At 41.8% G+C, this 26,233-nt stretch overlaps 1 long non-coding RNA gene across 1 annotated transcript; it reads right to left on the bottom strand.

The window, feature by feature from the left end:
• Nucleotides 1–7,047: 7,047 nt before the first annotated feature.
• LOC306761172 lies at nucleotides 7,048–20,430 on the bottom strand. The gene is made up of 3 exons (XR_013771468.1): nucleotides 20,330–20,430; nucleotides 17,142–17,226; nucleotides 7,048–11,411 (listed from the first exon to the last, which is right to left on the bottom strand). It is a non-coding gene; the product is annotated as an uncharacterized lncRNA (long non-coding RNA).
• Between the last annotated feature and the right edge of the window lie 5,803 nt (nucleotides 20,431–26,233).

The following is a 26,233-nucleotide window of genomic DNA, read 5'->3' as shown; positions in this document are numbered from 1 at the left end:
GGCTGTTGTAGCGGAGACCGCCAGGTCCCGCTACGAAGGGAAGAAATTACCCTCAGCTAAGAGTGTGGCAAAACAACTTCTCCCCGTCTTCCCGGAGCTGCTGGACGAGGTGACGCGCTCGTGGAGAGACCGCCCGTACAGCAGCAGGAGCCCGGTTCCCGGGGCCTCATCCCTCGACTGTGAGGCGATGGAGAGCTTGGGCCTGCTCCGGATGCCTCCAATGGAGCCACTTGTGGCAGCTCACCTTCACCCCAGGCTGTCAGCAGTGTCTTCCAGGAGCCCCAGCCTGCCATCCAAAACTGACCGTTTTCAGTCAGCCCTGACTGAAAAGGCGTACAAGGCGGCTGCGCTCTCAGCCAGAGCGCTCAATGTCCTCTCCCTGCTCACAGCGTATCAGGCTGAGCTGTGTGAGGACTTTGGACAAACCCAGGACCCAGCAACGTGGGAGGAGATTTCGGTCATCACCGACCTGTGTCTCCGCGTCCAGCGCTGCGCGGTCCAGGCCACGGGGAGAGCGCTGGGAACTATGGTGCTGCAGGAACGGGCGCGGTGGCTCAACCTTGCCAACCTGTCAGACAGGGAGAAGGACGACGTCCTCGACATGCCCATTGTTCCGGAGGGAATTTTTGGCTCAGCATTGGCCTCAATGCAGCAAAGATGTGAAGCCAAAAAGAAGGAAGACGAGGCTCTCCGGCTCTGCCTTCCCCGAAAGCCTCCTGTTCCCTCCCCCCCTGTGCAGCGCAAGGCCCCTGCGCCTGCTGCCCCCCATGTTTCGCAGTTTAAAATGCCTAAACAACCGAAACTTCAGCCCGCCCCACCAATTTTGCCCGGTCGGGCCAGCTGGCCTAAGAAACCAGCCTGAAAGTTGCTCTCTTCACCGGTGCAGCTGGCAGTTACCCGTTCGCCAGCTCCACCTGTTTGGTTTCCGAGTGTGCGTCCAGGGCTTTCCCACGCCCCCACCTCCTTGCTGCCACGGACCGTGCCGAAGCAAGACGAGGGAATTGGACATTGGACGACAGAGGTTTCAGCGGTTGCTCCTCTCTCATGTCCACAAGCACACACACACACACTTTTATTAAAGAAAATAAAAAGTGTTTCGCTGCAGCATCCAGGCAGAGTGCCAAGGGCGCAGCTAATAAAAAAGAAAAACAAAGCTGTGAGAATAAACAGCGTGGGTGCGGGACCCGCAGCTTCCCCTCGGAAGAAAGCTTCAGCTTTCTCCGGTGTGGGAGGGGCTTCGGCTCCGTCACTGCGCTGTCAGGGAAGCCCAGTGCCGCTGACGAGTCACTCCCCTTCTCCACCAAGAGAGGGCGCCAACGCTTCGCGGGAGTTTTCTCTTTCGGTGGGAGGCCTGCAGTGTGTGTCTCCGCTCTCCCTCCAAAGGGAGAGATGGGCCACGCACGGGGCGTCGCCCTGGGTATTAAGGACGATCTCGAGGGGATACAGGCTGCAGTTTGCCACTGTTCCCCCGAGCTTCGCCGGCATTATACACTCCCAGGCTCCAAGGGAGATCGCTCGAGTTTTACAAGAGGAAATTTCCTCCCTGTTAAACAAAGGAGCGATCTGTGTTGTCAGTCCCGCACAATGTCAGAGCGGTTTTTACTCCAGGTATTTCCTGGTCCCCAAACGGGGGGGGACCAGAATTCGCCCGATCCTGGATCTACGCGCTCTGAACAGACACCTGAGGAAATACAAATTCCGGATGCTGACACATGCCTCTCTGCTGCCTTGTTCGACAGAACGATTGGTTCACTTCTGTCGACCTAAAAGACGCGTATTTCCACATCCCAATTTATCCTCCCCACAGGAAGTACCTGAGGTTTGCCTTCCAGGGGATCTGTTACGAGTACCTGGTACTCCCCTTTGGCCTGTCTCTGAGTCCGCGAGTGTTCGTGCGATGCACAGAGGCGGCGATAGCCCCGCTCAGGCGGCAGGGCGTCTGCTTGGCTACATACCTGGACGATTGGCTGCTTTTGGCACAATCAGAACAGGAAGCCAGGGCTCACACACAGATTCTGGTGTAGCACCTGTCGGACTTGGGTTTCAGGTTAAACACCGAAAAGAGCAGGCTGTCTCCGGTGCAAAGCATAATCTTTCTGGGATTATCCCTGGACTCGGTGACCTTCACAGCGCGCCTCTCGGCAGAGCGGGAGAGAGCTTTCAGGGCGTGCCTCGCACTTTTTCGTCTAGACAAATCTGTTCAATTCAGATTATGTCTTCGATTACTCGGACTGATGGCATCTGCAATTCTTGTAGTCCGACTTGGCCGCCTCCACATGAGGGAGTTTCAGCTTTGGGTGGCCTCGTCCGGCCTAGACCCCGTGCGTCATGGCGCACGGAAAGTGCTGGTCACTCCGAGTTGCATCAGGACTCTGCACCACTGGCGGGCTCCGTCCTTCCTGACCCGGGGAGTCACTATGGGTCCAGGAAGGTGATCACCACGGACGCAAGCCTGACAGGCTGGGGTGGAATCCACGAAGGCCAGCCTGTGAGGGGGCTGTGGAGTGCGGACCTCCAGAAAACTCACATCAATTTCCTGGAGCTTTTGGCGGTGTTCCTCTCCCTGAAACACTTTCTTCCGTCTTTGGTCGGACATCATGTTCTGGTCAGGACGGACAATACGACGGCGGTAGCGTACATCAACCGCCAAGGAGGATTACGCTCCCGTCAGCTACACACGCTGGCACGCAAACTGATCCTTTGGAGCTGCGGCCAGTTTCTCTCCTTGAGAGCGACGCATGTACTGGGAGCTCTGAACACGGGCGCGGACCTGTTGTCCAGGGGCGCGCCGGTTTACGGGGAATGGACTCTGCACCCAGAGGTTGTGCAACAGATCTGGGTCCGTTACGGTCGGGCCACTGTGGATCTGTTCGCTTCCAGGGACAACGCGCAATGCGCGATGTTTTTCTCCCTGCGCAGCATGGATGCTCCCCTGGGCATCGACGCGTTAGCGCACGCCTGGCCGCCCGGTCTTCTTTACGCGTTCCCTCCCCTGACACTGATACCTCCCACTCTGTCCAGAGTGAGAGAACAGGGTCACGACCTGATATTGATAGCTCCGCATTGGCCTGCGATGCATTGGCTGGCAGAGATATATCAGCTGCTGCGCTTGCAGCCCTGGCAGCTCCCGCTGCGCAGGGACCTGCTGCTGCAGGGGGGAGGGTCGGTCTTTCACCCACACCCAGAACGCCTGGCACTGTGGGCTTGGCCCCTGAGTGGCACAACTTGTCAGCCGTGGGGCTCCCACAGCGCGTAATTTCCACTATACAGAGTGCGCGGGCCCCCTCCACTAGGTCATTGTATGACTGTAAATGGAGGGTGTTTGAGGAATGGTGCCGCAAGTACGGCCACATTCCTTTTCAGTGCTCGGTGGGGACGATCTTGTCTTTTTTACAGGATCTGATTTACAAACGGAAAGCCTTCTCCACGGTTAAAGTGTATTTGGCAGCTATTGCTGCCTGCCACGTGGGGTTTGGAAAGCTGACGGCAAGCCAACATCCGCTGGTCTGCCATTTCATGAAAGGAGCACGTAGGCTTCTTCCTGTATCCAGACCATTGGTCCCGCCATGGGAATTGGCCGTGGTCGTGGAAGGGTTGAAGGGTCCCCCTTTTGAGCCTCTGGAAGGAGCGGATTTGAAACACGTGTCTCTCAAAACAGTGTTGTTGCTGGCTTTGGCTTCAGCAAAACGGGTTAGCGACATCCATGCCCTTTCAGTGCATCCTTCGTGCGCTCAGTTTTTCCCAGGTGATGTGAGGATAATTTTGAGACCCAACCCGGCTTTTGTGCCCAAGGTGGTGGGCTCCTGTTCCCTTATAGACTTGGTCGCCTTTGGTCTCTCCGTGGGAGAACAGAGGTCGTTATGTCCAGTTCGTACAGTCCGCACTTACATGGATAAGACTAAGAGTTTCAGAAGGAGCGATCAATTGTTTGTGTCCTGGGTTAATCCTCATAAGGGAAAGCCCGTCACGAAACAGCGCCTGTCCCACTGGATGGTGGAGGCAATTGCTCTGGCCTATACGAGTCAGGGTTTGCAGCCTCCTGGGGGCCTGCGAGCACACTCGACTCGGGGCTTGGCTGCATCATGGGCCTCATTCAGGGGAGTTTCGTTTCAGGACATCTGTACCGCAGCGTGTTGGTCCTTGCCTCTCACTTTTGTCCGGTTCTACATGTTGGATGTCTCCGCCACGTGCTTAGCACGCGCGGTTTTGACGTCCTGAGGACTCTTTCCTGTAGGTTGGTGGACGCTGGATAAGCTTGTCTGGCAATACGGGAGCTACCACATCCCATAGTGAGACATCGAGCGAGATATTATGAAAGAGAACTTTAGGTTATTTACATAACCCCGGTTCTCTGAGTAATATGAGTGAGATGTCTCACCAGACAACCCTTCTTGCTTGGGCGAGTGAGAAGAGGTGCTTATCTTGAATGAGGCGGTGCCGTCCGCATGAGCTATTTAAGGTAGATGGCACTACCTGATGCGGACGGACACGTTCACCAGCCAATCAGGATTGGCGTAATGAGATTAATGCTTCTGAGAGCTGCACAGAGGCGTGCATCCCATAGTGAGACATCTCACTCATATTACTCAGAGAACCGGGGTTATGTAAATAACCTAAAGGTTCACACTGAGCACGTGACAGACGTGACAGAGTCTGGAGATGCTGTGGAGAACATTCTGCTGCCGTCAACATCCTTCAGCATGACCGTTTTGGCAGTGGGTCAGTAATGGTGTGGGGTGGCATTTCTTTGGAGAGCCGCACAGCCCTCCATGTGCTTGCCAGAGGTAGCCTGACTGCCATTAGGTACCGAGGTGAGATCCTCAGACCCCTTGTGAGACCATATGCTGATGCGGTTGGCCCTGGGTTCCTCCTAAAGCAAGACAATGCTAGACCTCATGTGCTAGACCTGAATCCAGTTGAGCACATCTGGGACATCATGCCTCACTCCATCCACCAATGGCAAGTTGCAACACAGACTGTCCAGGAGTTGGCGAATGCTTTAGTCCAGGTCTGGGAGGAGATCCCTCAGGAGAACATCTGTCACCTCATCAGGAGCATGCCTAGGTGTTGTAGGGAGGTTATACAGGCACGCGGAGGCCACACACACTACTGAGCCTTATTTTGACTTGTTTCAAGGACATTACATCAAAGTTGGATCAGCCTGTAATGTTTTTCCACTTTAATTTTGAGTGTGACTCCAAATCCAGACCTCCATGGGTTGATACATTTGAATTTCATTGATCATTTTTGTGTGATTTTGTTGTCAGCACATTCAACTATGGAAAGAACAAAGTATTTAATACAAATATTTCATTAATTCAGATCTACAACATGTTACTTTCGTGTTGCTTTATTTTTTTTTAGCAGTATACATTTGCAATCTTTTTGTAAATGTAATGGTCCTTTCTGCTAAAATCTTTCAGACCTTTCTCTTTAATGATATTGATTGGAAAAAGATGTGGTTGATGAATGATAAATTTAGCCCTAACAATAAAATTAAGGAAGTTGTTTTGTTTTTGGTTGTTTTTTTTTTACAAAAAATACATCCGGTAAAAAAAACTTTAAAAAGATTTCATATTGACATGGATTACTCTTGCAGTTTTTGCAACTTGGATGAAGAAATTATTGAAAGTTTGTTTTATCACTGTTTGTTCACTAAATTGTTGTAAATTGTTGTTGATTAATGTGTAGAATTTTATTGAAAGGAAAACAGAACATTCCGTACATACATCTGCAAGAGAAGGACGTAGGCTACAAAATTGTCTCATAGACATAAAGACTTGGATGTCTAGAAATTTTCTCCTCTTAAACTCAGATAAGACTGAAATAATTCTCGTTGGATCTGAAAAACTCAGAACGAAATTTTCCAGTTTTGTAATGAACCTGGATGGCATTGCTTTAGCTTCCAGTGGTACAGTGAGAAACCTTGGAGTTATAGTTGACTCTGACCTGTCCTTTGGCCCACATATTAAACAGGTTACTAAAACAGCCTTCTTTCATTTACGTAATATAGCCAAAATTAGGGAAATTCTGTCTCAGAGTGATGCAGAAAAACTGGTTCACGCTTTTGTGAACCTGGCTGTGGAGAGCTTTATATGTAAGGAGAAGGATTTTAAATTCTATTCTTGATTCAACAGGCAGCCAATGAAGAGAGGCTAAAACTGGAGAAATATTATCTCTCCTGCTGGTTCTGGTCAGGAATACACAATGTCTGTCACAATGGCTGTCCTAAATATGCCCTGCAAAGCCTTTTGCTGATCCAGAATTCTGCAGCCAGAGTCCTGACCAGAACCAGCAGGAGAGATAATATTTCTCCAGTTTTAGCCTCTCTTCATTGGCTGCCTGTTGAATCTAGAATAGAATTTAAAATCCTTCTCCTTACATATAAAGCCCTCCACAGCCAGGCACCACTATATATCAAAGACCTCATTGTTCCTTATATACCAAGTAGAGTACTTCGTTCGCAGACTGCAGGCTTACTTGTGGTTCCTAGAGTCTCAAAGAGCCGAGCAGGAGGCAGAGCCTTTGGTTATCAGGCCCCTCTTTTATGGAATAAGCTCCCAGTTAGTGTTAGGAAAGCAGACACCCTCCCCACCTTTAAGACTAGGCTGAAGACTTATCTTTTTGATAAGTCCTATAGTTGGTGATCATTAGCATTCCTTAGTTATGCTGCTATAGGCTTAGACTTTTGAGGGACATTTCCTGATACACTGAGCTTCTTTCTTTTTCTCTTTATCTCTCTCTTTTATCCCCACCCCGCCAATAACAGTGTTGCATCATTAACATGTATGTCTCCTGTCTCAGCAGGTCTCCTTGGCCGGGAGTAGCAGTTCCTGTTGTCTGTTGTCTTTCTGTCCTCTTCCCTCCACACAGCGGAGGCAGATGGCTGCCTGTCCTTGGGCCGGGTTCTGCCGGAGGTTTCCTTCCTGTTAAAAGGGAGTTTTTTTCCTTCCCACTGTTGCCAGTGTGCTTGCTCAGGACGGGAGATTGAGTTGGACTCAACTCAATCTGTTGGTTTCCTTATATAGGCTGTTATGAATTGGCCTTCATTATGTTTTCCCCTCTGTCTGTAAAGCATCTTGAGATGGCATTGTCGTGATTTGACGCTATATAAATAAAGTTGAATTGAAGTTGAATTGAATTGACGTTTTTCTTTATTTTGAAAATAACGTGGAAGGGCTTGGGTTTTTTGTACAACTTGTTAGACTCAAAGGAAAGTTTCACATTCATAAAAAGGAATGGGCTGACGGCAAGCCGAGCTTTACAATGTTTTCACAAGAACACTTCCAATCCAGCACCAGCATTAGATCTTGAAAACTCAATTTTCTTAAAAACCAAGTATATTTTGGAAAAATTCTTCCCTCATTTCTCACTGATACTTCAACTGATGGAGAAATTTATGCACGTATACACAAGTAAAGATTCTTTGATTTATCTGTATACTTAAAAGCTTTCATATTCTCTTTGTACCCCTTTTTAATTTAAAACGGAACCTCTGGCTTAACAGTTTATGTTCTGCATTTTTTTGTTCAATAATAAAATGTATTTACATAACAAAAAAGTGGGATATCTACAGACTACTTTACATTTTGTTGTCTATTAAACATCTGGCAATGCAGTGGTTACCGAAGAGCATAAAAGCTTTACAGTCATAATCAGTGAGACAGTGCATTTTACACAGACTTCTCTGTTTTTTAATGTAAACAATTAGTCTTCCTCACAAATCAGAGCAAGTCACTGAGTTCCACAAGGTTCTGTACTTGGACCTTTCATATTATACATGCTTTCCTTAGGTCAGGGGTATCAAACTCAAATTCACAGAGGGCCAAAATTAAAAAGAGGAACAAAGTCGAGGACCAATCTAATTTTTTTTATTCAGAAAGTGACAGCTATTTTTCATGTTTTTCTTGTCTTTGAGATACAGTACTATATTAAACATTTTCATATATTAAATAATAGTTGTGCCTAGTTTTGCTTAAACACTGAACACAGAACTGATTTTTTTTTTTTTTAAAAAACAACTGAAATAAATATCAGGCCTCTATATCTGGAACTTTGTAGTCATCTTAATTGTAACCTAAATCTTTTCAACACAGGCCATCAAGGCCAACACCTAAAAAACTATAACAGTTATCTCTTTCAACTTTGAACGGCCCATGTCTTCAGTAAATAAAATTATATTTATCCAGTTTGGTTTGCTTCTGTTTACTCTGATAATGCACATGGGTCCAATCCAGATACTTGGCATCGCTTTTTATATGCAAGTGCATCAGTTTGTAGAGTCAGGCTCTGAGCTGAGGAAATCCTCAGGACTGAATGAAGGTGTTCATCAGTGAGATGACTCCTGTGTGGTGTGTTGTTCATCTTCATTAAAGAAAACAGTTGCTCACACAGATATATAGTGCCGAACATAAGAGACCATTTTCGCAGCTTAGGCATGGAGTTGGGGCAGCATGTCGGGGAAGTAAGGAGTAAATTGCGCAGTACCAGCAGTCATACTTTGACTTGAGCATGTCATTACTAGGTATCTCAATAAGCCCCATTTGGAGGTTGGTTGGTGCGCTTTTCATGTCAACAGCAAACGGGTTGCTAAAAAGTTCAAATCTACATTTTTTGGCTTCGGCAAATTGTCGGGTAAACTGTGCAAAAGGCAACACAGATTTTTTTTTACTGCTCTTTCATGACTTGGCATCAGAAAAAAATGAGCCACGTTTCTTCGCTGCATCTGAGTCTCCCACCAGCGCAACTTGGTTCTAAAAGCCTTCATGGCGTTGTAATAATGATAACGTGCACGCGCCCTGAAGCTGCAAATTGAGCATTTCGAGGTGGGGGGGGGGGGGGGGGGATTTCCGGTCTGGAGTCTAGCTCACCAAGACAGCATTGTGGGATTTGTAGTGTTAGGGGTACGTGCGCTGTATAATGGATCGGTGGGCCAAACATACCACATATTTGACATCATCTCGCAGGCCAAATATAATTTTAGTGTGGGCCTGTGTTTGACATGTATGCCTTAGGTAATATAATTAGACTGCATAAACTTTCATTGCTATGCAGATGATACTCAGATTTATACCCAGATTTACTTAAGTTTGTTAGATTACAAAGATGTTCTAGACATAAAGACCTGATGACTGAACTTTGTTTTGCTAAATTTAGACAAGACCAAGGTTGTTGTCTTTGGACCTGAAAAAACTCAGGACTAAATTATCTAGTTACGTAATTAAAATGGATAACATTCATCTGCCTTCCACTACAACAGTGAGGAACCTTGGACTCGTTTTGATCAGGATTTATCATTGGGCTTGCATTTAAAACAGGTTTCTAGAACCACCTTCTTTCACATATGTAATATTGCAAAAATCAGTGATATCTAGCCTCATACTGATGCAGAATAATGAGTTAATGTTTTTACTACTTTAAGATTGGATTACTGCAATACCTCATCAATGAGCTGTCCCAGGGTTCTGATGAGAAGTTGGAGAGATCATACCTATAAAGAGAAACTGAGTAATACAATAATACAAATGAGTAAATATGAATAAAACAGAGTAAAAAATAAGAATATATTCCTTCAACTGCCTGTTCACCACCTGAATTACAGCTCACCATGAAGTGAGAGGTTAGTGTAGGCTGGATGAGAGGTTGGTTGATGGTTTTGGTTTTGTTTACTCGGTTCTGTAATTTTAGGATAGTTTATTAAAATGTACGGTATCTGATCAAAAACACAGAAAAAGGTGAATTAAAATTGTGATTAATAGAGGCTGAACGGAGAATCTTGGGGCTCAGTTAGGAGATGGTCAGAGTTTGTGTCAGACTTTTTCGGCTGAAACTCTTCCTTTAGCAACTATCATAGGAAACCCTTGTGAAGTTCTAACCAGCACAGAATTACAGTGTACACAACACAGTGTTTACAAATTTGCTTAGGTGCAGCTTCTAATTTAAATGGACTTGCATGTGTCCTTTTAATGTTTCATGCCGCCTAAATAATTTACCACAAACCTCGCAGAAAAATGGTCTCGCTCCTGTGTGGATTCTCATGTGTTGGTTTAAGCTTTTTTTGTCACTTAATCTTCGTCCACATTCATCACAGCAGAATGGCTTGTCTCCTGTGTGCATTCTCATGTGTTGTTTTAAGTTTGACTTAAAACTAAATCTTTGTTTACATTCATCACAACTGAATGGTTTGTCACCTGTGTGTATTCTCATGTGGTCATTTAAGCTTGTCTTTCGACTAAATCTTTGTCCGCATTCATCACAGTGGAATGGTTTGTCTCCTGTGTGGATTCTCATGTGTCGGTTTAAGTGTGGCTTTCGAGTAAATCTTTGTCCACATTCATTACAGCTGAATGGTTTGTCTCCATTGTGGATTCTCATGTGCTCGTCTAGGTTTGTCTTTTGACGAAATCTTCCTCCACATTCATCACAGCTGAATGGCTTGTCTCCTGTGTGGATTCTCATGTGTTGGTTTAAGCTGGTCTTGTGACTAAATCTTTGTCCACATTCATCACAGCTGAATGGTTTGTCTCCTGTGTGGATCCTCATGTGTTGGTTTAAGCTGGTCTTGTGACTAAATCTTTGTCCACATTCATCACAGCTGAATGGTTTTTCTCCTTTGTGGAATCTCATGTGTTGTTTTAAGCCAGACTTTTGACTAAATTTTTGTCCACATTCATCACAGCTGAATGGTTTTTCTCCTGTGTGGATTCTCATATGTTGTTTTAAGCCGGTCTTTCGACTTAATCTTTGTCCACATTCGTCACAGCTGAATAGTTTGTTACCTGTGTGGATTCTCATGTGCATCCGAAGAGCCCCTATATGAAGACAGATTTTATTACAAATATCGCATGTGACTTTTTTTTTGCCTAAGTGGATTCTTTTCTGTAAATCTACATGTTGCAAAGTTTTTGAAGATTTCTCATTGTTGAAACAGCTGACAGACCTTTTTGTTGAATGTCTTTGACAAGATCTTTGGGAGTTAAACTGTTCATCACATTCAGAGCCAGGTGATTTTATGGTCACATCAGTGTTTACATCTGATCCATGTGCCCTGCTGATATTCCATGTTTTATCACCACCTTTTCTTTCAGTTCCAATATGTGACAATTGTTTAATCTCTGAAGAACCTGAAACCTTTCTGTCACTTTTTGGTTGTAAATAAGTATTTAGATCTGGAGTACTGGTTAGTTCTGGTCCTCCACAGTCTTCTTCATCAGGTTCTGATTTATTCTGTTCAGCTGGGTAGTTGATCAGACCTTCTATGTCTGTGTTGCCTTCAATTTGGGTTTGATGAAGGAGAGTTGAATATAACCAAGGCTGAAGTTCTTTTTCATAATCTTCACTCTTCACAGTAGATATCATCATTGGGAAACTTGAGACACTATTCGCCTGCCCATCATCATCTGCAGGGAACACTGAAATAAAAAGATAACGTTCGATTTCAAGACCATGCAGCAGATAAAAATTCCATCTTCTCCACCTCAGAGGTTATCCAAAGTCACATCTTTAAATGCACAAAGCCTCAGCCAACAAGACGAGCAATGTTGTAGAAAATATTTAGTGTTGCAGGGAAAACCTTGTCCAGAAGAAAAGCTTACTACCACCTCAATCTTATCCATCAACAAACATTAAACAGCGCTGCAACAAAAAAGTGGCCAGGGTTCCTGACAATTTTGACCGATTTTTTTTTTTTGTTTGTTTTTATTGATTCGGTGGTTTGTGACAGACCGAGTGACTCACAGGTAGCACTTTGAGTTGGTCCCCTGGAAAATTCAGTGGGTCCCCAATTTAAAATAAGTGTGTTCAACTTCTTTCAAGTCCAGGACATGATTAGGTTGTAGCTGACTTTAAAATTATGTGTCTAAAAACTTTAGGATACGCACTCAAACCCGGTTCCAAAGAGTATCGTTAGTGAGATGTCTTAATATGGGATACTCCTCCCTGCATGGTCCTGATTGGCTGGTGATGGTGATGCTCACGTGACACTACCTTAAAACAGCCTGTGCTACGACATAGCATCATTCAAAATAAGCATCTCTTCGCCCAGCAAGAAGGGCTGTCTCGTGAGACATCTCACTAATGCTACTCTGGTTACGTGAGTGACCTAAAGTTCTCATTCATAGCATTTGTTTTAATATCAGATTCTCATCTCAGGTGAACACCAGACCTAAAGGACTGGCAGTCTGCGCCCCTAAGCTACATGCCCACCTGAGCAGAAATAATCTATTTGAAGAGTTTCAGTTAGGATTTAGAGCTCATCATAGCACTGAGACGGCATTGGTGAAAGTTACTAATGACCTTCTTATGGCCTCAGACTAAGGACTTCTGTTCGTACTTATCTTGCTTCTCTCAGCGCTGCATTTGATACAGTCGATCATAAAATTCGGTTACAGAAACTAGAACAGGTGGTTAGAATTATAGGTACAGCTTTGAGCTGGTTTAAATCACATTTATCTGATAGACTTCAGTTTGTTCATGTAAATGACAAGTCCTCCTCACAAACTACAGTAAGTCATGGAGTTCCTCAAGGTTCTGTACTTGGCCCAATAATCTTCAGAATATTAGACAACAATATTAGGCAAAATTATTAGACAACATGGAATAAACTTTCATTGTTATGCAGATGATACTCAGATATACTTATCCTTTAAACCAGATGAAACAAATCAGCCCAATAGGCTACAAAATTGTCTCATAGACATAAAGACTTGAATGACTAGAAATTTTCTCCTCTTAAACTCAGAGAAGACTGAAGTAATTCTCTTTGGATCTGAAAAACTCAGAGATAAATTTTCCAGTTTTGTAATGAACCTGGATGGCGTTACTTTAGCTTCCAGTGCTACAGTGAGAAACCTTGGAGTTATAGTTGACTCTGACCTGTCCTTTGGCCCACATTTTAAGCAGGTTACTAAAACAGCCTTCTTTCATTTATGTAATATAGCCAAAATTAGAGACATTCTGTCTCAGAATGATGCAGAAAAACTTGTTCATGCTTTTATGACTTCAAGACTAGTGTAAAGAATTAATGACTGTAAGCAGTAATACGTTAGCCCCTCATCTGCAGTGAGCCCCGGTTAGAGAGCAATGAACCAGGCAGAGGTTATGCTTCCGCTGTCTTCAATGGCAGCTTGACTCAGTACAACTTAGAGAGCCGGCAACCAGGCTATCACACCTCGGTATAGTTCAGGTGAGCCTACACAGGTATGTACCGTAGCTACCTGGAGGTATACCTTTGTGTGTATGTATGGTTCTGAAATGATAAAAAGATGAATAAAATCTGTATTATAATTAGTATTGTTAACAAGAACATAAATACCATCAACAGATTAGCTCTTCCAGCTTCACTTAGCTTAGCAGCATTAGCGTAAACCCAAACATTTAAACTTTGACACACATGTCTAAACAATAGTAAATATCTCACTGCGACTCGCATAATGACTAAGAACAGAACTAGAAAAGGCATTCAACTTAACATGACAGTTATGCGACTTACTGTAGTTCAAGCACACATACAATGGGTGTTTCTCAGTTCAGGTTCTGCACACTTCGAAGTGCGGATTTGTCAGCTGCATGCGTCATAGTGGCGCGCCAAGTGCTGTCCCAATTCAAAGGCTCCTTCGAGTCCACCCTTCAAATCCGCACTTTGTTTGGCTCCAGATTAGCTTAAAACGAAGGATACAAGAGATGTATCCTATGCACCCTCTCCTATCCCAGAATTCATTGCGCTCCTGACAGAAAAGAATGAGCAGCAGAGCACTGGTGCAGGTACCACACAAGCAAGACCGTTTATTTATTTATTTTATGTATAAACACACACATATTTGTCCCAGGAGACAAGCTGGGAGGACAGCGGTATTGTGTCCAATAACCACATATAAATTTCATTCCAGTCGTCCCTAGATGTCTTCGTCCCTTTTCATTAAAGAAAAGGCTGAATTTATCAGTCATTCAAATAGCTGGAGACTGAAATAAGGAACAATAATTAAAAATGTGCTAAATTATAATTCAGTGATATAAGGCACTGTCATTTAATCAAGTTAAAGAAAAACAAACAAACAAATCCAAACCATTATGATAAAATAACATATTTTATGTTATCATAAACCATTATCATGGTTTGCTTTTTAAAAATTCTTTCTGTTGAACCAGAATTATTATATTGTATTTCTATTCTACAGGCATTTAGCAGACCCTTTTATCCAAAGCAATTTACATTATTACTTATTATTACTTTTGTCAATTTCAGCTCATTTCCCAGGCAGCAGTTTTTCTCCTTCTTTAATGGGAGGGTATGAATACATATGAGGACGACTGCATATGTGTCTAAAAAGGATTATTTTTCCACTGAAGTTAACGTCAGCTTGACAGGATGAGCTGTAAGCCAGAGGAGAGTTTGTCTAAACCGCCTCCTCCTCATGTTTGTCATGTAGACACAAAGGAAAATGAAAATAGATCTAATTTAAATTACTGGCACTATTTTCTGTCATTTTAAAAAGTATTTTTGTGTCTTTTTGTGGAAGAATGGATCAGTAATTAGATAAACTTGGCATATGTAGTTGCCAGGCAATGGAGGACCGGAGCACTATAGGTAATCCTCGTCCACTAGAGAGGCCGTCTCATTTAACTGGGAGTAAGTGCACTTCGGTGTGTGCAGACGACGTAGAACACTTCCTTGCCTATGTAGTCTGCGCACTTGGAAGTGTGGTGCAGACCCTGAATTGAGAAACACCCACTGTATCTGTGTTGCCTGCTCAACATGGAATTATAATCACACTTACAAGATGGCTGAATAAGGACCTCTAAGGACCCACAACCGATTAAACTGTCCTTAATAATGCCTGACTCAAACAGTACAACACTGCTTTCTAGAGGGGATTTTGGGGAAATTCAGAACAACTAGATTACTGTAACTCTCTATCACTGGGCTGTCCTAAATATGCCCTGAAAAGCCTTTTGCTGATCCAGAATTCTGCAGCCAGAGTCCTGACCAGAACCAGCAGGAGAGATCATATTTCTCCAGTTTTAGCCTCTCTTCATTGACTGCCTGTTGAATCTAGAATAGAATTTAAAATCCTTCTCCTTACATATAAAGCCCTCCACAACCAGGCACCACTATATATCAAAGACCTCATTGTTCCTTATATACCAAGCAGAGTACTTTGTTCGCAGACTGCAGGCTTACTTGTGGTTCCCAGAGTCTCAAAGAGCCGAGCGGGAGGCAGAGCCTTTGGTTATCAGGCCCCTCTTTTATGGAATAAGCTCCCAGTTAGTGTTAGGAAAGCAGACACCCTCCCCACCTTTAAGACTAGGCTGAAGACTTATCTTTTTGATAAGTCCTATAGTTGGTGATCATTAGCATTCCTTAGTTATGCTGCTATAGGTTTAGACTGCTGAGGGACATTTCCTGAGCTTCTTTTCTCTCTCTTTATTGCTCTCTTTTATCCCCACCCCCCAATAACAGTGTTGCATCATTAACATGTATGTCTCCTGTCTCAGCAGGTCTCCCTGGCCGGGAGTAGCAGTTCCTGTCTATTGTCTTTCTGTCCTCTTCCCCCCACACAGCGGAGGCAGATGGCTGCCTGTCCTTGAGCCGGGTTCTGCCAGAGGTTTCCTTCCTGGTAAAAGGGAGTTTTTTTCCTTTCCACTGTTGCCAGTGTGCTTGCTCAGGATGGGAGATTTGAGATTGAGTTGGATCTTCCAACTCAATCTGTTGGTTTTCTTATATAGGCCATTATGGAACAGCTTTCAATATGTTTTTTTTTTCCCTGTCTGTAAAGTGTCTTGAGATGGCATTGCTGTGATTTGACGCTGTATAAATAAAGTTGCATTGAATTGAATTGATGCAGTGGTCAACATTAGTTCATTTTTTACGTATCTAATTTCAGATTTTATAAAAAGTACATTCATAGTTTTAAAAAAATGGTCCAGCACAGACTAAAACTGATACGTATTAACATGAACAACATGCCTCATTGTCATCATCCAATCTGACTTAGTTTACAGGCAAGGTGAGCAGACATTAAAATGATGACTTTACCATTCAGAGACTGTTTGTAGTAAACGTGCTCCTTCTATCATCTCGGTATCTTCTCTCTCAGGCTCAGTGGGGTTCAAACATAAATGGCTGAATTCATAAAGCTGCTGCTGTCAGGTTAGCTTGCTATGACGAGCATTTGTTTTTAGCATCAGACGTACTGGGCTCCCCTTCCGACGCTGGACTTTCAGCGATCAATCAGCTCGCACTTCATTAACATTTTTTAAACTGACATCCATGTTGATCACATCTAGAATAAAATCTTATGAGAAAAGTTTTGTTATGAATTATGGGTCAGAACAAGCACTTTTTAAAAAAATGTTTTCGTTTAATTAGTTTTTAAACAATTATTTGAAAACACTTATAGGACAGTGGAGACATGAAAAGACCAGGTTATGACACCTTTAATAATATTTTTAAGAAAAAGATGTTATTTGTGTGGAAGAGCTCATGCTAATAGGTAGTGTTGATGCTAAAACCTAAAGCTTTCAGTAAGTATTTACACCTCCTATAAGACATTCATGCTACTGTTTCTTTATTTGTTTTTAATTTAGGTTTTTGGGTTTTTTTTTTTATAAATTTGGTGAACAATTCAACAGTTTAACTGTTAACTTCAACTGTTCTTTTTAGCTTTTTAAAAATGTTCTCAGCTGTGTTTAAGTAAAAAATCTCATCCACCCCTGTCGACGAGGAATAGCACTGCATGCTAGCTCGCGGCCTCCACAATTCAACATTACCAGTGCAGCAAAAATGAAGGTTACAATTGGATTTATCCAGCCATACAGCTTTGAGCCAGATGCAGCTCAGAGGAGGAAGACAAAGGGCTTCATGGACACGTCTGTCTTCAAGTGGATGCATCGGGTAATAATGTTATTTTTGTAAAATTTTAACCTGACTGTCAGGCCAATAAGTCTGCTCATAATGTGTTCGGATGTACCCCCCCTTGTTCATATGGTAAATGCATTATCGCAAACTGTGGTTTACATTATTTGGTGCTGGGAAAAAACCCAAAGTAGGTTAAGTGATTATGTTGCTTTGTCACTTATTTACAATTGTACTGATACTTATTTTATAAAATAAGTCAGTGTTCACAAAACTGATGCTGTCTCACCTTCTTCTGTGATGAGGCTCCCTCCATAAAAAGTCTTTCTCTCATCCTTCTGGTGCTGCATAGCTTCTCCCCAGTGAGTTGGTCTCTGCAGAAGACAGAAACAAATAGTCAGTATCCAATATTCTTTGAAATCCCCAGCTGTAGTTTGAAGTAGGATATCAACTAAATAATGTTGCAGAAAATACCTTGCAAGGACATAAATCTGATTCTCAAGATCTTTCACTTATTAACAGTTTTGCGGTGTTTTGCTCAATTCCGCCTTGATCTTATGTACCGGAAGTCTTGAGTCTCATTCACCAAATGTTTTTACAAACAATTTTACATGTCTACATTCAAAACGTAGAACTGTTATCCATCTGGGTACAAAAGGCACCAGCAGAAACCAAAAACAAGCCGTTCTGTCATTTTTCGTTTTCTAGGGGGAAAAAAATGGAAACGGTTTGTTCAACGATTCTGGCAGACAGTCTGCCAGAATCTGTATCCCCTGGGTAACTTTGGCAAATAAAGACCAAACTTCCCCATATTTACAGCAGTATTTAGGTTTGATATAAGGTATTTATCTACCAAAACACATGATTGTAGGATATCATATAAGCCCTGTTATCAGGGGATACAGATTCTAGCAGACTGCTGCCAGAATTCGTATCCCCTCGGTAACTTTGGCAAATAAAGACCAAGCTTCCCCATATTAACAGCAGGAACTGGACTTGATATAAGGTATTTATCTACCAAAACACATGATGGTAGGAGATCATATGAGCCCTGCCATCAGATAACAGGGCTTATATTATATCCTACCATATTTCGTCCTCATATTTCCTCATATTTACAGCAGTAACCGGATTTTAACAGTTTACCTCACCTAATTTGCATAACTAATTAGAACATCATCCCAGGTCGTAAAAACTGGCGAAACTACACATCAAATAGGTTGATGGATAACTAATGGCCAATTTATATTTTCCCAAAAAACACAACTTTGTCATTGTATTAAAAAGTTCTGTTTTAACCACAATAACTTCAAATAAAATCATTTTTATTGCACACAGAAAAACAACATTATGTTAAGCGTGTATGTCAATCTTCCAGATGGAATATTTTTCCGACCTACTGTTTATTAATAAAGAGGAAACCTTCTCATAATAACGACAACAAAAAAAAAGAATAGCATAATTTGGTAACATGCAATTTGTGTTGTTAAAGGGGATACGGATTCTGGCAGGCACAGTGTCTGCCTGAATTTGTATCCCCTGTCAAACTTTTGTGGTTAAAGTCCAAACTTCCTCATGTTAACTGAAGATATTAGGCATGATATAAATTGTCAATAGCTCAAAACATGTGATGCATATATTTACAATATGATATAAAGGTAGGTAGGGGATACGGATTCTGGCAGGCTCAGTGTCTGCAAGAATTAATATCCCCTGTCTAAACTTTTTAATAGAATACATACATTCCTCGTGTTTGCTGCAGTTTTAAGGCTTTATATAAAGAATATATATATGCAAACACATACTGGCAGGATATAAATGCATTTGGCTGGGGACACAGATCCTGGCCAGTGGCGAATTTAAGAGATTTGGGGCCCCAGGCAAAGGTAGACATGGGGCCCTATGGTGAATATTACACTTTCTACTCCACTACTGTATATTTTTTGTGTTGCTAACAAACAGCCAGTGTAAAAGTCTCTTTCCTGACCGAGAGGACCGTGTATAATGACAGGGAAGGGTTGCTTCACTCGATGGTACGAACTGATCATTTATTGTGACGAGTCATTCTTTAAGTTACAGATCAACTCACTGACATCACACAAACAGAGATCACATTAGGTATTAGTACGCGGTCCTATATACCTGAAGGGGGGCCCCAAGACACACATACTATAATAATCATTCTGCTTACAGTTTAGCGAATGCATTTTAATCAAAAACATAATTTTTGTTAGTAATAAGTAACTACGTAATAAATAACCATAAGTGTATGACAAGTTTTATGGGGCCCTAAAGAACTGGGGGCCCTAAGCAATGGCTTAGCTTTGCCTAATGGTAAATCCGCCCCTGATCCTGGCATACTGCACCTTGGAAAACACAGATTAATCTTCCACAGATATTTCACGACACCGGCGGCTAATTAATGCTCCGCCTGATCCATCTCATTATGTAGGATTATATTTCAACACTAAAAAGTGTCTCAAAACTTGATTTCCAGTCCAAACAGAAGGTGATACGTGATGGAAGACCAACGCCGGAGCTAAAAGGTTTGCTTCAAACTAAGTCAAAGAGTCGTTCTTTTCAAACTGAGTGGTACAAGCAAAGACTGGCTGTGTGGAAAGGTGCTGTTTTTTTTTCCAGTTCTTACAATTGTAAATCTGACTCTGTCAGTGCCTCACCAGCCTTGAACCTCACTGCACGTTACTGATGGAAATAGTCCGTCTGCCCCTCCAACCAACCACCCACGACACACACACACACACACACACACACACACACACACTTTGAAGTGTGCAGACCCTGAATTGAGAAACACTCTATAGGTGACGTCACGAAGGTTACGTCCATCTTTTCATATACTCATATATGATCGGAAGCAGCGAATCAGAAGCTAACTTCAGTCTCGTCGAAGTGTACCCCCTTCTTGCGGGACCACTACACCACTGACTGACTACGCGGTGAAGAAAATAGATGGATGGACCGTTATAGTTTTTGTATTATATTATGCTGCATCATAACCCAATTTAACTGGTTTATTGCAGACTGTCCAGCCTTTTCAGGGGGTGATTGATGGCCACTTCAACGCCGAGACCTGCTGCTCCTTTTAAATACCTATTTTCAGTGTGCTTAGTCAGATACGTCTCTTTTGTTTGGTCGCCAATAAATACAGAAGCGTTGAGCTGTCAGCCGTATAATATAAATAAACACTTGGACCGTATTACATTATAACGTGATCGTTTATAAGAACGTGAAACTCTTCCATGTTATAACTATAATTACATGCAGTAGATCAGAAAAATGTCTAATCGAGTTAAAGTTTTGCTTCAAACTAGAAACATTGAGAAACAGTGCAACTGTGAAGGACACTGTTGGCATTGCAGCCTTAAACCGTAAGCACCAAAAATCACAACCACACATTTTCCAGGGAATATCAGCAATTACTGAATTACCCAAACACACCACAGGAGAAATTCTCACCCCTTCTCGTGACGGCGTTTGTCTTGGTTAAAAGGTCTCGATCTGTTTTGATCCTTCTTCTGACGCGTGACCTCGCATTTTTGTTTTCTTTTTTTCCGCTTCTTCTACTTCTGTCATTTCATTGGCGGTTGGAAAACAACGAGAATGTGTATTACCGCCACCAACTGGTAAAGGGTGTGGGAGCCAAAACCCAGAGACTGTATTACTCACTACACCTACGGTAACACAACAGGAAGTGTGAGCACTTGTATCGAAGCAGAGGTATAATGCTTCTGAAGTATTCAGATTGAGGCTGCATGGTGGTGTGCTGGTTTACCAACAGCGGCAGTGGTGCACAGCAAAGGGTTACAAGCTGTGCTCTAAGTGGAACAAAATAAGTGCTGCTACTCCCTTAATGAGTGGCTGTCAGTTTCTCATACAATGCAAATATGGGACAAAACCATGGCTGATACTTATATGTAGTTCTATAAATTGATATGTAGATCAATAGTTTTATTGCACAGAAATAACAAAATCAAACACAGCAAATTCTAAATCAAATCCACATTTGCCTAATTCAAAATGCCATGGACACACTTTTATGAACTTCAAGCCTCATGGCATTAACATGGATATGATAAATAACATTGAAAAGTAAATACATAAACTAAAAGCTCCTTAAAACATAAGTTATGTCTAATTTAAACTTATTTAGCTTATTACCAGACTCATTTAAGTGTATTACTATTACGCTTTTCCTCTGTGAAATATGTATTTTCACAGCATTTGGCCTGGCCCATGCAACTTTATCAATATTATCTTGTCTTTAATCTAGAAGTAATCTTCAAAAATCTCAACATACTGACCAACCATAGACTTAGTTTGCAGCATCCGACCTTCATTGTGTGGTGTAGTGAATGACTATTCAGTAGGCTAGTACTACTAGGGTTGCCACCCGTTCCGTAAAATAGTCCTTTAATTGATACACAAATGTTGCGTCCCGGACTGAAGCAATGAAGGACGCACTTCATTCCATATTTTCATAACTTTCCAACAGCCTACGTCAGTCACGCACATCAACACTCAATATAAAAATTATTAACAAAATAAAACAGAAAATACAACAGCCAGAAAAAATGTCTTTTTAGGCAGAATCTGCGCAGGTCCCGCCCTCCTCCCTTCTGCGCCTCCATGTAGGACAGTCACAGTTGCCTAGAGACAGATATTGCTCATCCATGCTCCCCAGAAGACTCGTGCCTTTTAAAAATGTGTTCTGCAGCCTACCTAGTTGGTATTGTACGTCCTCAAAATCAAAAGCGCTGCTAAAAAGACGTGAAGAGGTGCATCCTCGTCGCGGCATCAGAGATGTTGATGCACCTCTTCATGTCTTTTTAGCAGCAGCATTTAGTCATGCATGATGGACTGTCTGACATCTAACAGCATGCATCAGGAGAGCAGGATCAGTTATTTACATGCTGTATTAGCCAATATAAATGCCATATATGGCCATTTAATAATGTAGTTTTAATGGATAAAAAGTTAATACATAGGCCGACATGCAGAACTATATAGCAAGACGTTTAAATTTTTTTAAATACATGCATTTCATACATTAAAATTTTTAGAATTTTAGAACAATCTCAATTTGTCATTATTAATAGATATCCCTCCAATGTAACTCAAAATAACAAAATTGTATTTTCTATAACTGAAGATAAAACAAATCAGCTGCTATTATTGTTTCCGACGGCCAAGATTTTATGGGGTGCAGATTTGAATTCAGTTTTGAAAGTTTCTGTGGACAGATGGCCATCAAAGACAAAATTATTGTGTGAACTGAACAATATTTATAGCAGAATGGACCTTGTTGATATTTGGATACACCGAAACCCAAATCAAAACTCATACATATAGTCATAACAGGACAAATTGCAGCAATCTCTGTTAGACTTCTAGTTGATTTCATATGACACTGAGAATAGTGTGGAATCAGTTCTAGTAGAGCCTGCAGTTTTAACAGACCACCAAGTTCTTATTATGAAGGCTAACGTGGCTCCATGTAAATTACAGCTCCAGTAGAGATTATTGAAAGTTAAATAAAACACTGTTACAAAATAAACGATTTAAGAGGGAGACAGCATATTATTGAAAAATACTGGCTGTGATGGGCGGAGCAGTGAAGAACAGTCAGGCACAAGTTTAAAGATCAAAAATAGTTTTTTGGGTTTTTTTTATTATGACCCAAAAAAGAAAGAGTTATTTTAACATAAATGAGTAAATCAGACCCATAAAAGAGGTCAACTTATCAAAACTATAATCCAAAATCTTGCAACAGAAGTAACTCAAGCAACAAAATAAAACTAACCAACCTAACATTTGAAACACAAGGGGAAACTTAAATAGTGGCTGATCAGCCCAAACAAAAACAGACAAAGGGGATGACACACAAAAACCTAACTAAATGAACAAAAAAAACCCTAAAGGTGTGTTCAGACCAAACGCGCTTTGAGCGTCAAGAGCGGCAAGTTTACATGTAAAGTCTATGTAGAGGTGCGCTAAGGGGGCGTCGAGCTTTCTCGCGACATGTTTTGAGCGTCGGCATGACGCGCGTTCTGCGCCGCAAATTTAACAGCGTGTTCAGACCAAACGCGTTTTGAGCCTTTTTGACGCTCAAAACGCTGAACGCGGGTCACTAAACTGCCTCTTTAGTGTGCGACGCCCAAAACGCTCCTGATGCTCCTGCCGCTTGTTGGGACCGAGCGGCAAACGCGGCGGAAAATAGAGGGGGAAAGGCGGAGCTTTTCTTCCGGTCAGTTTGAATGATGGCGGTGCAGTAAAGAGAGCGGCATGGTTTTATTTAATAAATGAAGCTAGAGAACGCCGTCATAGGGCAGTGATCCTCACTGTTAATGCAACAAGAGCCGCACTCAAATTCGATGAGGAACACTGTCATAGGGCATCTCACCCCCGTGTCTGGGTTTACCACAAAAATCCTCCAGGAGCTGCGAGCTGATTGCTCTGATTGGATGACGCCCTGCGTCAAGCGCCAAAGTTCAGATTTTGCATCTCTGGCTTTTGACGAATGCGTATCGAACTTAAAAAACTTCTTAAATTTTCAGCGCATTCCGCGTCAAATCGCTCAAAACGCGACGCGAGAAAGCTCGATGCCTCCTTGCCACGCTTCCACATAGACTTTACATGGAAACCTGCCGCTCTTGACGGTCAAAACACGTTTGGTCTGAACACACCGTAAGAAGTTTTTAAGCTCGATGCGCATTCCGTGTATTGGCTACCTTAAAGACATCAAGTCACCCGGTAGTGATGGTCTCATAAATAATTTTACAAGTCATTTGGAAAGCATTTACTCTTTTTTCTAGTGGAGGTTTTTGAAGAAGCCATAGACAAAGGAGAATTTCCACACACCCTTCGCCAAGGTCTTATTAAATTAATCCCCAAACAAAACCAAGATGATTTAAGTATTGGGAAATGGGAATCAATTACTTTACTAAACCACAATGCAAAAATATTTGCCATAATCTTCATCAAAAGATTAAAAATAGGAATGAGGTTATTATTAATGAAGAACAATCGGTTTTCATGCCCGGCAGAAATATATGGATAGTTTTAGTTTTGGAGGCAGATTTTTGAGATTCGTAAGAACACTATAAAAATTGTAATAGTCTTTTACTGGTCCAAGGCACGACCCCCCAGATTCAACATTCATCGAGGCATAAGACGAGGTTGTCCTATAAGTCCTTTCTTTTTTTTCTTGTTAAATAAATTATGACTGTGTCATAATGGTGGCAGAAGTGTGGACCCAAATGCAGGAGACGGGAGTCAGGAATGCAGAATAAAGAAGGTTTTAATCCAGGACGCAAATGAAGGCAGAACTGAAACAGGAAACTGAACTAACACCAGGAACTAAACTAACACAGGGAAACATGGATGAACACAATCTAACACAGGAAACTACAGGTACGTTAACACAGTGATCCACTGGGAACAGAAAGTTGTGTATATATATATATACATACACAAACAGAAGGAGACACAGGTGGAATAACTTTACTCATGAGACCAGGTGTGCTAATGAACAGGAAAGCAAAACAGGAAAGTAGACATAAGGAACCCAGGAAAACTACAAACTAAAACAGGAAACCATAACTAAAAAACATAACAAGAAACCAAGACTAAAACTACGGAACACATAACATGACAGACTGCACATATGAAAAATAGTACATTTAATGGCATAATGGCAGCAGACAGAGAATTTAAACAATCACAACTCACAGATGACACAATTTTCCTATCTAATAAGAAAATTGCCAAGGTGGTCCAATGTATAGACATGTTTTCCAAAGTATCAGGACTTAAAATGAACTGAAGCAAATCAGTGGTATTGCCACTAAATGAATGTGACATGATGGAGATAAATGGGATTCCTGTAAAAAACGCCTTCACATTTTTGGGTTTTGTCATGAACAAAAGTGAAACAGCCCAGAACCACTTAGATTATGACCCAATAATTGAACAAATAAATAAATTTGACTATAATCTTGATAAATTGCCTGTAAAATTAGCAAATTTTCACAAGCAAGCTCTGCTAGCATGGAAATTACTGTACAAACATAACTTCTTACCTACAAACTATTACATTTTAAATACCAGGTGCATTCTTAATAATAAAAAAAAAATCTTTATGTAAGAAACACTGGGTAAATAATGGTAATATCTTAGTCTCACAACTTATGAAAGCTGTTGGTAAACTGTTACTTTACGAGAATTTACTTTAAATTTGATATAACAATTCCACCAAAGGAATATATTGTTTTGACTGCCATCCCAAGGAACGTTTTACAGCTACTTGTAGGATCTAGAACTGAGCTTTATATGACTTTATACCATGGTCAGTGAGAATTCCAATGTCAACTGGCGTGCATTAGATTGGTCTAAACGCACAGTTAGTTCGGCAAGTTTAATCACCAACGTAGTCCTCCGCCGTGCGCGTCACCATAGCAACGCGTCACACACGCTTCAACGGCTGACCATAACATAATAACAGAAGACGCTGAAATATGGATTTTGAGGTCAATTTTAACATTTTTGGACCAAACAAAACATATGATGACTGGGAAGAAGAGGAAACAATAAAAGAACAAGCTAGGCAACGTTACAAGCAGGTAACATCAGAAGAACTCAACAAGATTGAAAATGAAAAAGATGAAGAGAACACGAAATTCTGTCTACGGGCTCAACAAAAGACTCAGCAGCATCCCTGCCAAAGAAAAAATCCAGCGAGGAAAAGGCGCCAGTGTGTTTTAATAATTGCACAATCAACGGAAACATTCAGTTAAATTTTGTTTGAAGCATGCGCAATGCATAATTACGCATCATGCAGTTTGCCGATCCACTCTCTGTACTGAAATTGTTTTATTAGCCTAATACATTATTAATTATTATTATTATTATTATTTTAATTTTCAATAGGCCTGTTTATTAAATGTTTTGATAGCCTATTGTTCTTTGGTTAAAAATTTTGGTTTAAAATAGTGCGTAATTTGTAATGAATCTAATTCAACTTAGTTTTAATTTACCAACCTCTGTGCAGATTAACCAATTTTTAATTTGTATGATATATATATATTTACAAATATTGTTCCCTACTAGCTATTTCTGTGGTTGTTTTTGAAGTGTGTGGTGTGAATAAATATTATTTATGGCGCATGGCATTCTATTTCTCTTGACAACGGTTGCTAAGACACAAAAACTAACAAAAAGTAGTTCCTATGTTTAACCACATTTAGCGAGTTTACAGCAATTATAAATTATTTCTTTTAGTGTTTACAGTTTGTGGGACCAAGGTATAAGCGGATTAAACAACTCGGAAGCGTGCATTAGACCATTCTAAGGCACGACGCGGAG

The sequence above is a fragment of the Telmatherina bonti genome (genome assembly GCF_933228915.1).
Source record: "Telmatherina bonti genome assembly, chromosome: 10".
Classification (NCBI taxonomy): domain Eukaryota; kingdom Metazoa; phylum Chordata; class Actinopteri; order Atheriniformes; family Telmatherinidae; genus Telmatherina; species Telmatherina bonti.
The sequence above is the reverse complement of the archived record's forward strand: the minus strand, read 5'-3'. Positions and strand labels throughout refer to the sequence as shown.